Source organism: Euprymna scolopes, chromosome 19 (genome assembly GCF_053919585.1).
Source record: "Euprymna scolopes isolate OS-2025 chromosome 19, ASM5391958v1, whole genome shotgun sequence".
Classification (NCBI taxonomy): Eukaryota; Metazoa; Mollusca; class Cephalopoda; order Sepiida; family Sepiolidae; genus Euprymna; species Euprymna scolopes.
This window is the reverse complement of record NC_136500.1, coordinates 13,363,623-13,379,807: the sequence shown is the minus strand read 5'-3', so window position 1 is coordinate 13,379,807 and position 16,185 is coordinate 13,363,623.

The following is a 16,185-nucleotide window of genomic DNA, read 5'->3' as shown; positions in this document are numbered from 1 at the left end:
GACCAAACATCAAGGTCTCATGTATGATATGAAAAGAAACTGGAATCTTAGGGAGATATCAACAATACCAGTTATTATAGGTGCTACAGGGCCTATGAAGAAGAAACTGAAGTCCCACCTAACTAATATTCCTGATGAATCAAGTGCAAAAGATATCCAGACAATTGCATTAACGGGAACAACAAGGATACTAAAAAGAGCTCTCGGCTGGTTTCAATAAAAAGCAGGGCAATATTGGCAGCTGGTTTGGCTGTCCCATACCCAACGTTACAATCTTCAAACTTATATTTCAGACATGACAGTCTGTCCCTGTATTTTGACCGCTTCTTCTCTCTAACACGCGTTGCCCTACTTTCTCCCCCCCCACACACACAGTTATTCAAAGACAAGCTTTTTCATCACCGCCACCGAGATATAGAAGGCCTATTCTGATGCTACAATTCACCTTTTCTGTCTTCGGCCGGTAGAGGAGAAATCCTTCATGACTGAGACAATTTTAATTTTTGTTTCTATCCAGAGTGCCCTTTATTGGGGAGCTGGATTTTCCCCACAAGATTAATATGTTGAAATATTTAAATAACTAAATTATATTTAAAGTTTTGGTTCATGTTCATTTTTTCCAAGTTTTTCATCAAAATGTGTAGCGTATTTTCATCAGTTACATGGTTAGGAATCCTATATTCCGCTATAGTCTTCATTTTCATATCAGTGCAGAATACATGAATACGGAAATGACGTTCACTTAACTACTAAAAGACAATCATACCATAATGTGATTATTAGTTAAAAACTAAGAAAATATAGTAAACATCTATGATATTAAATCCGGTCAAATGCGTCATACAGTAGGTCCAACGTCTCTTCTTCTGGTGGAGTTTCACTTAACTCGTTCGAAGTGCGTTTGCGTATCTGGTTCAAGTTTTTCCTTTGCGTTGAATGTGGTTCTTCCACCATGTAAACTATACGATCGATCTTATTCTTGATTGTTCCTTGCCCCCCAGAAAGTATTATCATCTTTGTGCATCTGGAAGAATTTTTTTCTTCCGACACGCAATCCCTTTTGTGAACAGTTGTCTTTGCGAGTTTGACCTGTTTTGGCAATAACTTATCAAAGACTTGCCGTATTTTTCTCGCGAACATCACTTCCTCTGGAGACACCTGGGATGACGTATTCTCGTTAGGCGTTATGCGGTACATCTGGCAACGCTTTTTCGGATAAGGTATCCTTTGTCTTCTCCAAAGCCCTTTTCAAGGTGTCCACAAATCTTATGGTCTGTCTGTTTGACCTCGGGTGGTAAGTCGGAGTTGTGATGTGGTTCACTTGGAAGTCCTCGATGAACTCTTTAAAGTCCCCGGATGTAAACTGAGTTCCATTATCTGACACTAAACAGTCGACCACTCCGAATAATTAATAAAGGTTTGTTATAGTGAAGTCAGTAGTAGGCCTTTGCACCTAAAGACTTCAGACATTTTAGAGAAACTGTCTACTACTATGAGGTAGTACTATTCATCAAGTGGTCCCGCGTTGTCAACGTGTATCCGTGACTATGGGTAGTCAGCTTTGGACCATCGGCTAAATTGAATTGGTGGCGCTTTAGCAGCTAGTGTACATCCTCTGCGTATTTTCACCTTTTCTTCAATATCCTTATCCATGTTTTACCAGTATACGTATTAACGCATTAAACTTTTCATTCTGGTGGCACCAGAGTATCCTGCGTGAGAATCCTTTCTTTTGGAGGGTCGTCGGAATAACTTTTCTCTCTATATATAATAAAACCTGGTTACATGTTAAGAAAACTTCTGCTACTTGTTCAGTCTGCAGTTTTTTTCCTTGGTTTCTCTAATAAAACTGTCACTTTTGGCTTCTCTTTCCTTACTCATCCAGAGTAACAGGAAGTTTTTTTCACAGTATTACATAGGATTGAACTATAATAACTCTCTGATCGAAATGATGCGATCAGCGAGTCTTTAAGTGGTTCACCAGTCCTTGGTATTAACCGGGATAGTTCGTCTGCGTGTCCTAATTTCTTTGATGGAAGAAATTTCATATCAAAGTCGTAATTTAGTAAGATTTTCCCCATCTTTGAAACCTGTTTGTTTCGAGCCACTTGTGACGATAATGTCTAAATCTTGGTTGTAATGGGCCAGGAATAGTTCCGATGTGAGCACATCTTTTAGCTTTTCGAACGCCATCTTTCATTCATTTCATTGGTCCGGTTCTAAAAACTAGTCCGTCCTAAGAAGTTCATTAAAAGGTGCGCGCAATGTGCGCATATTAGGAATGAAGGCTTCATAGTAATTATCTAAGCCTAAAACTTTGTAGTGCTGTTATGTCGTGTAGCTCAGGCATATTTTTTTTTTATTGCTATGGACCTTTCTGAATCGGGACGTCTACCATTCCTATTTATTATCTGGCCAAGGTATTTTATTTCGTCGAGGAAAAATTCACATTTGGTGTCTTTAAGTGTGAAGCCGTACTCGTTTATCTTTTCGAATACCTGAAAACGTGTTTTCTATGTGGATTCACTTTTCATTAAAATATCATCCAGGTATCCGATGAAAAAAAATCAAGGCCGCTCAACATCGTGCCGATTAACTGTTCAAAGATAGCTGGTGCGATCCCGAAAGCTAACCTATTGAACTTAAATAATTCCTTGCGAGTGCGTCTGACCAATCACATTTCTGTATTGTATTGACAATCCTTCTGCGAGTGGAGTTCTCCACATCCTTGACATGGGTAACGGAGTAACTCAGGTTTGTTTTGGGATTTTTCTCGAGGGTCATGTTTGGCTTTCGCTGGACTGTTAGGAGAGTAACATTTTTTGTTACATCGTACTTTTCTAATGTATGTTACACCTGCCTCTTCTATACTTTTGGAGTCTCGCTTCCGAGAGGATTCTTTGTCATTCCTCAGTTAATTGTTGAATGATTATATTTGATTCCTTTTCCCATCTGTTTAGTGCTCGGCGTATAAGTTCCGCGTCCTTTGTCGACACTAAGCCTTGAATAGAAATCAGGGCCTTGAAGTTGTCGGCTATCAGTGAGGATAGTCCAAAGTTGTCACAATGTCTATTTAGACTGGAGAAAAATGTGGTGTAATCTTGGTTTTTCTTTGCGGGTCAGATTATTGTATCTCCATCTTTTATGGAATGAGTTGATTTTTGGACAGATTTCACGGTCTCGTAGAAACACAATTCACTCGTCTGTTTAGGAATGATGTAGTTCACGAGCTTATTACTTTCCGCAGCTTCCAATTTTTATAATAAAAGACGAACCTTTATCTGCCCACTCCATGACTTGTAATCAATCCTGAATACGTCACCAAATCTGCGAAAACTCCTCCCCCTCAAAAGTCCACTCCTCTTCAGGATGATAGTGAAATATTTCTAATGCTGACCAGATTGCAGTTTGGGGAAAAAACACATTTTGGTCTAACTCGTTGCTGTCTTTCTTCGCTATTACTTTAATTAATAATTTCAATTTTTTCTTTGCCTCTGACTGATTTCCAGTAATTTGTCGAATTACCTTCTTTCCTCCATTTTTCCTCCCTTTTTCCTTCACTTTTTGGTTTTTCTTTTTCTTTGTTTTTGCAATTTCAAAGTCTGAGTTTGCTGTAAACATATCATTTCAACTAGTGGCCTTAAAAGTTTTTACATTTTGAAAAAATAATTAGACTCACAAGACAAATCTGTGACCAAGAAATGATAAACAGAAAAATCGCAACTTTACGGAGACGATATGCCAAATTAATATTCAAGAAAAATGTTCAATTTTCCACAGAAAACAAAAGACACTTGAAAATTTATTTTAACTTTCTATCTCTCTCTCTCAAAAAAAAAAAAAAAAAAAAAAAAATTCGAAGCATTTTGCGTCCAGAAGAATTCAGAATAAAACGAATTGAAATCTCTTTTCGTAGCAAAAAATGCAGTCGAGTATTCGCGTAATGGAATGAATGCGGTTTCAATCCTTCGTAGAGTTGATATACTTTTATTTTTCCTTTTCTTGTTGTTTTACTGAGAAAACGAAAATCATGCAGACTATCGACAGGTAAACTTTTATTCACAGTAAAAAAAAAAATCTTTTCGAATATATTCTGTAAAGCGAATATGACTTCTTGCAAAGAGGAAAAATGAAGATATTTACACACGCGAACCAAAAATGTTCGCTTTTAACAAACAGTCCAAAAATAAAGGCTTTTGGATAAAGAAAGAAATTCTGGGGCAATAAAAATGTCTTATTTCAAATTTGTAACAATTGCATGATTTTCACAAAACAAAAGTTAGAAATAAATTAGACGAGTTCTTTAGCAATAAACAGCGTTGCAGATTTTTTTTTCTACTCACGGCTTTTTAAAAAAAAAACAAACTTTTTCGATGTGAAGTCGCCTTTTGTCGTTGAAAACAGTTTGTGGAGCCAATCTTTACTTTTCAAAGAAGGTAGAAAAATACGATTTTGTTCAAAAGAAGTTGTTTATCCAAAGGAGATCCTTGTGGACCCTTTTTCGAATCCATACGTTGCCAATGTTATGCTCCTGTTTAGGGGTCACAATATTAAGGTGAAAGAGTCCTAGTGTTGATTAAGAGCGGTTAAACTCCGTGTGTGCTCTTCGCTCGACGACAAAAATATCTGGCTTACGTAGTGACAAACGGATTCATAATATCATGAATATAGGGGTGTTAACTACTGTATCTGCCTTTCTGTCATTTTCTCCCTTTTCTCTCTCTCTTGTCCGCTTCATAGTATAAATAGAATTTATTTCCCCATTCGTCGTATAACTGCTCAAGTTGGCCAATCGAAGCGCCAGAAAATGAGTTAAAATTGACTCGTGTCCGAGGTTCGAATCGTGCTGCCTATAGAACAATTATCTTCTATACTGATGATGGAAAGAATCATATACGTATGTCCATAATAATTAAACATATATATTTCAATCGGTGCATCCGATCGTCGTCAGGAGCGAATGTTGTTGTCATTTTCTTTATTGAGGCTTGGTGTATTTATAGTTAGCACTCGAGAAGAATATGGGCGAACAACAACTACTGGGCGCCATAATATACAACATGCCAGACGAAATAAAAAGGACCGCTTGGCGAATTGAAAAGTTATTCCCCAAAATCGGAAAAAAGAACTCAGTCGTGTTCAATCAGACGTACGTGCTTGAATAATAACTTGCTGTCAATATATATATATATATATATATATATATATATATATATATATATATGGAGAGAGAGAGAGAGAGAGAGAGAGAGAGAGAGAGAGAAAGTTTCAGAATGTGAGAGAATAAATAATTATTTCCACAGCCAGAAAACGTTGCAGAATTGCTTTTGTGAACTGCGACGTTGTTTGGCCGTGGAAATAATTATATATACGTATTCCTCTATATATACATATAAACAAATATTTAATTTTATTCTATTTAACCCTTCTTAGAGGTTAAACACACATTTAGGTGTGAGTTTGATGTTTCTCTGGGACGACTTAGATTCGAACTTGGCATAGTCAGGTTATCAGTCCGTGACGCTAACATCTATCTATCTATCTATGCAATAATAACAGAAGGAGGAAGACACATTGCAAATACATCATATTATATGTTGGTTTCATTTTACAAATCTAACTTAAGTTAGGCGTGACTGTGAAGGCGGCGTATCTTCTCACGCTTGTTGGTATAAACAATGCGTATCTACTACGGGGTCGGATTATCCTGCAAATGCATTGCTCCAGAGATCACTCTCTCTCTCTCTCTCTCTCTCTCTCTCTCTCTCTCACACACACACACACACACACACACACGCACGCACGCACGCACACACATTTTTTCGTAATAGGGTCACGCACATACTGTGAATATATTTTGCTAAACTTTACGTACTTTCTTTCAAGTAGTTTTTCGCATATTATTTATATATATGCATTTTCTTATTCAAGCAAGGTACCACACACTTAACAATACACGCACACATACACGCACACACACACACACATGAAAACATACACAACACCCACGCAAACACACGCACACACATGCAAACATACAAAGCAAACACACGCACACACACATGCAAAAAGCAACTGCAACACAAATAATTTGCATGCAATGTACATATCTAATCGTTGGTAACAGAAAACAGTTGTTGATTACAGAAAAATTATTTTAAACAGAAGAAAACCACAAATGTTAAAGGAGATATGCAATGTGCTTTCTGCGAATTACGACGGACAAGGCAGTAGTAACAGTTTCCACTGCTGATGATGCAGTCGAGTTTTGAATCACCCGCAAGTTTATAGCCACACCGAGGAATCATGATACAGTGGAACAGCAATATATATATATATATATATATATATATATATATATATATATATATATATATATATATATATATATATATATATATATATATATATATATATATTTCTTACTCCACTCTCATTGGTTGAGCTGTTTGAAGATCATTTGCGCCCATTTCACAAAAGTGCATGGTTCTTCTTAAAAAGAGTAGAGCCGCCTTTTTATGAAATATAAACGAGTCAAAAAAGTAGCAAATGAATTTCACTTGGTGATTGCCAGAACGCATGAAACGTTTGTCGACAAATCGTGAAGTATATAAAATACAATTATCTAAAATACAGTTATCTAAAATACAATTATCTAAAATACAAGTGTATATCATACAAGTATAGATCATACGAGACGGGAAATCCGTATTTCCCAAAATTGAATGAAAAAGTTTACATTCTCTTTGCCACAACCCAAAACATATTATATTTTTCTTTTCTTTTATGCTTTAAGTCATTCGATTTTGAAAGTTGGACTCAAGGATATATCCAGTATCGAATGGAAGGGAAGGGCTGTAAGTATAGTAAAATAATTTTCCATAAATGAAAAGTCTTTAAACCGAAAATAAAGGGAAGCAACTCTAAAAGAATAAGGCTGTCCCCTGGCAAAGGAGAACGAAATTAAAATGGCGGACACACATCTATTTACAATATAGTTCTCGTAAAGTTATTATTTTTTTCCATCGTTAATAAATAGTTTCAAGCTCATACGAGTGTTCTTGCTAATTCTTCATAACCAACAACAAATAACGTTGTTCTTACGAGCACAACAGTCACTGAGGCGCACTCAACATTTTTCAATAATGAATGACGGTTACTAATAACTGATATTCCAAGACATGAGCGCCATCTTACCATTTTGATTTCTACGTAATCATTTCTATAATGTTCAAGTTATGTATTCATCATTATCGTATTCGGTTTTATGTCCGTCTTACATGCTGGTGGTATGCGTTAAACGGCTTTAAGAAATTCATTTTAAAATTAATCTATCTCTGGCAAGGCCTTTATCCTTCTCTCTATCTCTCTCTCTCTATCTCTCTCAAACTCTTGTTTTCCTTTTCACTCTCAAACCCACTCTTATCACTTCCTCACATATTTTCGTTGGCCTTCCCCTGTAAACAACCTGCTACTTCAACTGGTCTACATCTACTTATTCAAGAAGTCTCTTCCATTCTTTAAAGGTGACCATACAATCTAAGTCTCATATTCTGTACACATCTCTCTGTACAATCGAAATTTTATTTTCTTTGCGATTACATATCCAAACATGTCTTTAAATCGCATATTATACATCAATTGTATAATTATGTTATTATGTAATATCTGTCAACGAGTTCTTTTCAGTTTAAACACTGGAAAAGTATTGATAATTGAAGGAAAAAGAAAAAAAGATAGGGAGAAAGAGAAGGAAAACGAGAAAGACAGACCGAGAGAGAGAGAGAGAGAGAGAGAGAGAGAGAGAGAGAGAGAGAGAGAGAGAGAGAGAGAGATTATGGTAGAGAAGGAATGCGATACAGGAGAAAGATATTACACGTAGTGTTTAATTTCTATTTTGCTTTCCATGTTCCCGGACAACACCGATTAACCATGCTCGTAATTTAATAAAATGAAGTAAAACGCCACATTTACTGTTTATGGATGTCTGGCGCAATGCGTCCTTTGATCAAAATGAAATATACTTATTTAGGTACCCTGAGTAATGTCGTTACAGAATATATATATTTCTTATTTTCTAACATACCTCTCCCTTCTCTCTAGATGTAAGAGATCAATCCAGCCCGCATTAATGTATCAAAATGTATAACGATTTTTAAAAATGTTGACCCATTTTACATCCCTTAAAAACAATTTTAATCGTCTAAAGACCCACAAAAGAACAGTCCATAAAAAATTCACTAATTTGAGGCCCTAGCACCGCTCTGTGACTTTTAGTTTCGGAAGAGATAAAGTCTGAAAATATGGGGACTAACAGACAGACAGACAGAGTGAGTTTTATAAATTAGATTAATTAATTAATAAAAAAATTGATTTTAACCGTTGTCTCAATTATTTTCTTGAGTTAGTAACTGTACACAACAAATCAGTACGTCGTTTAATTGAATCTGCTCTAATCTCCCATTCTTCCGATTTAATAAAACAAAGAAAAGGGTTCTTTCACATCTTTCCATACCTGCCCAAATACTAATTCACAAAAATAATTTAGACAACGGTTAAAATCAAATTAAAAAAAAAAATTAATAGTCATATATATAATGTATATATGTTTATATAATTTCTATATTTACATGGAAATACATATGCTCATCTCCCCCACCTCTTAATATATATATATATATATATATATATATATATATATATATATATATATATATATATATATATATATATATATACCCCTAAATTAACTAACCTTCTCGACAACGAATATTTTTTACTCTTGAAAAAGCCCGCAAAACGGGCGAAACATCGTCGAGTTCTCTCTCCCCCTCTCTCTCTCTCTCTCTCTCTCTCTCTCTCTCTATATATATATATATATATATATATATATATATATATATATATATATATGCTATACATACACTATATATACATATACACTATAATGCTCCCTATCTTGGGTTGAGCATATTGAGAAGTGATATACAAATTACCATTAGAGTATTAAGCGATGCTCTTTGTGTTGTGTCTTAGGTATTTGGACAATGTCAAAACATTGTTATTTCACTGCCCGCATAGCAGCAGCCGAATAGTTAGAAGATCCGACTGTCGTTGGGCGGTCGAGTTTCGATCCTGGTTAGTGGTAGTTACTTGTCTAGCCACACTGACAGCATACACACACACACACACACACACACACACACACACACACACACACACACACACACACACATATATATATATATATATATATATATATATATATATATATATATATATATATATATATATATATATATATATATATAGTAGCGTCCAAACCTAAAGGACAAAACTTTAAAAACCTAAAATTTGTTAGAAATAACAACTGTGAAAAGCTGAAATTTTGACAACTGGTCGTCGTTATCATCCATACTAAAATTTGAATCATTTGCAAAGGAAAGAAAAAAATTATAACAATTTCTACAATGAAATGGATTATAAACGAATAGTCTCCAGAAACGGCATACCAAAAATCTGAAAATGCACCAGAATTTTATTACGAAGACCTTGGTTTATGGCTGAATAAAATATAGTGTGACACGTGTAAGACTCCGCCATAGAAGCCTCATCTAATTTATAAAACTCACTATGTCTGTCTGTGTCCGTATTTTCAAACTCTATCTTTTCCGGAACTAAAAGTCGCAGAGCGGATTTAGGAGCCTCAAATGATTGGATTTTTTTATGGACCGTTCTTTTATGGATCTGTAGCCGGTTAAAATAGTTTTTAAGTGATAAAAAATGGGTCGAAATTGAAAAAAATCGTTATACATTTTGTACATTCATCTTAGTTTATTTTTAATCAGTTCATATGCGTGTCACATTGGTACAGTGGTAACGTTACCAGATTTGAATTCTACAATTTTGCTTTCGGTTACAATTCTAACTGATGTCATCGAAATATTTTATTTTACTTTTGAAATCACAACTCTTTAATAATATATACGAAATCTGCACAAATTAAAATATAAAATTTAAGCGTATTTTACGACCGGACAAAGCCCCCCCCCGCGCTAGTATATATATATATATATATATATAGTTCAATATTCAAGTTTACAGACCGAAGAATTTTGGAAACTTAAAGACGGTATATAGATATCAATACTGATATTTATAAGACAATCTTAACCAGATGAAAAAGCTCAATATTCGAGATAAGGAATCAGAATAAGAAGGAAGTTAAAATTTAACAAATTAGAATTTACAATATTTATTATTCGAAACAAGGGATTCCAAATTAAAGATTTTTCTTTATTCCATGGCGTTTCAAAGAATGTCTTTTATCCTCATAGGAAAATAATTGGCAAAATACCAGATATATAGACTAGCTATAATTTTGCTGGTTAGCAAAGAGTATGAAAATTTTAGAGTTGGGAAATGTAATGTTATTAAAGGTAATATAGAACAATTTAAATCAAAAATGATATTCAAACTGGAGTGCAAGTATGATGATGAAAATTATCTTTAATAGCATTATATCTCCCATAATCTAAAGTTTTCTCTCAGTAAATTGATCCCATCATCAGCAAGTTGCAGACGCTGCTCGCGTGTAAGTCTCATGAAATGCCAAACCAAGCTGACTTCAAAGTAACCAATAATCGCCAAATCTACAATTAAAGAAAATAGATAAGTTTGAAGTTCACTGCCTCTAAAAAAACAACACACATACATACTCTCTCTCTCTCTCCACACACACACACACACACACACACACACACACACACACACACACACACACACACACACACACACACACACACCTTTTTTAAAAATAATTTTCAAGTTTTAAAACTTTTTTTGTGAAAATCAACACAATTAATATATGTTCACGAAAATCAACACAGTTAATATATGTTCACGAATGTTTTCGACTCCATGTGAAATAATCTTTGGTATAGAAGCAAATAAACGCTGGTCTGAAAAAAAAAAACTGGAGAAGAAAGGAATTTAGTAATCGTACATGGTCAATATTCGCAGAGAGTAGATCGCCAGGATGTTATTGTTTGTTTGTTTGTTTGTCTGTTTGTTTGCTTATGTTTAACGACCTACCAATCGTTCTATCGCCATTTAAGATCATGCAGATTTTGTGGAAAGCTATTTTGTATATGTTTCCAAGTTTTAATATTTTTAGTTTATTGAGTGAGTTGGTTGTTTTATATAGTGCTGCATCTGATGGTGGGTAGTATAATACTGGTTATGGGTTATTTTATTCAGTTAGCCTTTATATGTTTGGTTTCGTTGGTTTTGGTGTTGGTGTGTTACTGTGTCCACCAACTTTGGGAGGTTGATTTATATTTTGTAGAATAAGTTTATTTCTTTTAGAAAGTCTATTATTTTGGAGGGTTCTATTTTGTTGAAGAGATCTTTAAGGTGGAACTCATGATAGGATTTTATTCGATATGAAATAAAATCATCACATTCTAGTAATATAGGGTGTTCCAAAAGTCTTGAGCATATTTTGACATTGAATATCTCGAGAACAATTAAGGATAGAAAAATTCATATGAAAGATTCAGAAAGCTTGTCGTCTCAAGTTTTTCATGGAATCTTTAAAGATGTTCAATGCGAGCAGCATTGGTCACACGTCACACATCAATCCGATAGTTCAATTCTTGCCAAAAGCGTCCCAGCATTGCGTTGTTAATATGTGTAGCAAATTCTGTTATTCAAGCCTTCAGCTCATACACGTCTCTTGGAAGGGGAGGCTGATAGACCAGTCCTTTCACAAATCCCCACAAAAAAAAAAAAAAAATTGCAGGGTGCGAGATATTTTTTTTGCAAAATACACGTTGAACAAGTGTCCATGATTCAGGTTTTGCAAATTCAAGCACATAAAACGCCTTTTATGGTTGAGTGAACGCCATTACCGAATCTGAAAAGTAAATGAAAAAATCAATAGCCTTACAAAAAACTTAATGCATTTAGCTTTAAAATAGCACGACTTTCATCTTATTACCATTCATAGTTAAGGACTTGAAATGTGCCCAAAACTTTTGGAACACCCTGGATTGACGTTAAGTTTGTCCTTTTATGCTATGCATAATGGGGTCCGGCACACTCTAGTAGCTACAAGTGTGATGTACGAGTGTGGCCTGTGTGTAATAGATTTAGTATAACTTCTTTTCTTCTGTTAAAGTTTTCCTTAGCCATAATCCAATTATTAGTTTAATATTTTCTAGTTTATTGTTTACACAGTGATTACATCCTTCTTACGATTTGTTTGTGATTATTTTTTTAATTTGAGGCTTGTTGTCTAGTATTTTGTTTAGAAAATTTTCTGTTTGCAGCACTTTTTGCTTCTTGGTTAGCTCTGTCATTTCCATTTAGCCCAATATAACTCGGTATTCAACATAGTATTTTTTATTTGTTTTTTGAGAGTTGATGAAATTTTAAAGGTGGCATAACACATTGAAAAATAACTGCAACTTCTCTCCCAACTTTTAGTTTTTGCAATCATACCCATATTCTTATACTTTCTTTTAGAGTTGATAAGTTTCTTTCCTTCTGACGAGTTAAGGGCCGAATAAATTTAGAAATTGACAATAATTACATAAATGATTCTGCACTACGAAAAGGTGCTGTCAAGAATTATGCATATCAATGTACTTATAGAAATAAACGGTAAGATGGTCAACATCTTGAAATTTGGAATATGGAATTTTGTCATTTCTATATATATATATATATATTTGTGTGTAATTAATTTAATAATTATTATAGTAAATAATACTGTCAGCCTCCTTTTGAAACTCGTTTCTTATCGTTGAGCACTTTCAGTTGAATTAAAGTCGGTCAATTGAGCTCTTATGGGTAGATCATCATATAATGATTAGATCACTCTGACAGACGTTAAAAAGTATTAAAAAAATGTTTTAAATTCAACAGCATTTCACGCGGTTAACGGTGGCCGAATGGTCCTTGCTAATGAAGCCAGGGATGGCTTCTGTCGCCGGGTTCGGATCTATCGATTGGTGTTAATTGTGACACTCTGCACTGATGATTCCCGAAAGGATGAAACACTAGTGTCTGTAGGTATTTAATAATTATTAGAATATATATATATATATATATATATATATATATATATATATATGTGTGTGTGTGTGTGTGTGTGTGTGTGTGTGTGTGTATGAACAAGTATATAAACTTTATGAAATCTTTGTGTATGAGTATATAGGTATATTTACGAAAAATAAAAATTTCAAATCAATTTGGGGATTTCTTAAACAGAACAACCCCTCGGTGTAAATGTGATATTGCGGTGATAGAGATGATTCTAGTTAAGAATGAAAAATGTCTTAGTAATTATGACCAAGAATAAACAACACTTATTTTCTTTACACTTTTGAATGGTATTTTGTTTAATTTGCTACAAATGTTTATTTTTTTAAATATTTTCTGCAAATAATTGTTTCAAAGTGCAGTATCTGCTCTTTTACTAAAAGTGGACAACACTATTCTGTCGAAATTCGCTTTTTGGGGGAGTTTGATTTCCCTTACATTAAAACGGCCGTGCGTTTAACTCAGCCTTCGCGAATAAGGACCCTAATTTTCGTCAAGTTTAAGTCGAAGAACGCCAGCCTGCAAACCCAAAGTTGACTTTGTTGACTAGGTTCGAGCCCCAGGATCAGCAGTAATTACCACTTTCTACACTAATGATTGCATAACCATGAAACACTAGTGTCTGTAGGAACGAAAAAATATTTATTGGAAAAGTATTATATATATATATATATATATATATATATATATATATATATATATATTATATGTGTGTGTGTGTGTATGTGTGTGTGTGTGTGTTTGTAAATATTTTAATATTATTTTTAGTCATTCATTGAAAAATTATCTTGTCAGTAAGTCATTTAATCTCCTGCAATCTCTGAATCAACTTGTCTTCTCGAACTCATACAGTCTAAAGTTTTCAGAGATCATCAGTTGTTTACAATGAAACACTGTTTCGGAGATTTAAAAACAAAACAGTATATTAAATCATGGCTCCTCAGCAGTGTTGATCAAACATCAGCATCCCTTAAACAATAGAACCAAAACTGTTCCGGATATTGGATTCATTGTTTTCCCTCCAGATTGATTATGCTAACCTATTCATGTTATCAAATTTTTTCCCTTGCTTCTGTCATTCGTTCTTATCTCCCCAAAAGAAAGCATATTATTTTGTCATTTACAAATATATTTATTTATATGGTTTGAATGAATCCACAATATATACCTATCACTTCCTTCTTTGTTATTAATATACTATTTATATGTTTACATTCTTATTTATTTAAAAATATATAAAAAGTTACAGATGTTTTAAATATATACATGCATGTTTTTGTTTTATATATTACTAATATAGTTTTAGATTTTGTTAATCTACTTTGATTAGTTTTATATGATTTAAAAGTATCAGGATAACGAACAAATGTTTTGTATAACTGTTTAAATATTTTATTTTTATCACCACCTTGTTTCATCATTCTTTATATATATATATATATATATATATATATATATATATATATGTGTGTGTGTGTGTGTGTGTGTGTGTGTGTGTGAGTCAATCTATCTGACCATTTGTTTTTCTCTCTTTTCTCCAAATCCTTTTTCCTTTTCCATATCTCTCTTTTTATTTATATATGTATTACATCATTTTTTATATTTGTATTACATAATTTTTATGTGTATTACATCATTTTTATATGTGTATTACATCATTTTTATATGTGTATTACATCAAATTTTTTATATTTTGCATCATTTTTTATATGTGTATTACGTCATTCTTTAGGCCTTCGGGTCAAGATCAAAGTGTAGTATCTGTTCTTCAGATGCTACACTTAAATTTCTTGTTCTCTGTCAGTGGAGGAGAAATCCTTTACGACTGAGATAATTTCTATTTTCGTTCCTTTTCTCCACATTAAAAAAACGACCCTGGTGTCTAACTCTGTCCCGTGGGGAGGAATTGTAAATAGGTACATCATTTTTATATGTGTATTACATCATTTTTATGTATATGTATATTACATCATTGTTTATATGTGGATTACATCATTTTTATATGTGTATTACATCATTTTTATGTATATGCATATTACATCATTGTTTATATGTGGATTACAGCATTTTTATATGTGTATTACAGCATTTTTATGTATATGTATATTACATCATTGTTTATATGTGGATTACATCATTTTTATATGTGTATTACATCATTTTTTTTATATATTACATCATTTTTTTTAATGTGTGTATTACATCAGTATTGTTTTTTATTTATATGCCTATTACATCATGTATTTATATATCTATTGTAGAGAATCAGAACACTATCGGTATTCATTGATTGAGATTGTCGGACTGACTTCCTCATCTTGGTTGTTATTGTCACAACGTTTCGGCCGTTTTGCCCTCCGGCCTTCGTCAGGTGAACGGTTTGTTAGGAGTCTCGAACCCAACCCTTTATTATTATTACGGGGGTACCGTGTTCGGACTCCAGCTAGGCTTTGGGACATAGTTGCTGATTCTCTGTTTTTCAATGTTACTTTTTCACTGCCTTCGTTCAGGATTGAACTCAGCACCTTTGGGTAACTGTAAACTTTGATACAACGTCTAGGACCACTCGGCCATATGTCCTAGTGACATATGGCCGAGTGGTCCTAGACGTTGTATCAAAGTTTACAGTTACCCAAAGGTGCTGAGTTCAATCCTGAACGAAGGCAGTGAAAAAGTAACATTGAAAAACAGAGAATCAGCAACTATGTCCCAAAGCCTAGCTGGAGTCCGAACACGGTACCCCCGTAATAATAATAAAGGGTTGGGTTCGAGACTCCTAACAAACCGTTCACCTGACGAAGGCCGGAGGGCAAAACGGCCGAAACGTTGTGACAATAACAACCAAGATGAGGAAGTCAGTCCGACAATCTCAATCAATGAAAACAACTCATCTCAAAAATACAGACAATTACTATCGGTATTGTCTGTTTAAAACGGTGACGTAAAATTGATCTCCTTTAAAAGACACTTTTCCGACTCTGGTTATGTTTGTTTTCCTGAAAAATCAATTATAGGTACCCTTTGGTTGGATTTAAAACAGGCGGTACTGATATTGTTCCGATCTTCTGCAAAAAACAT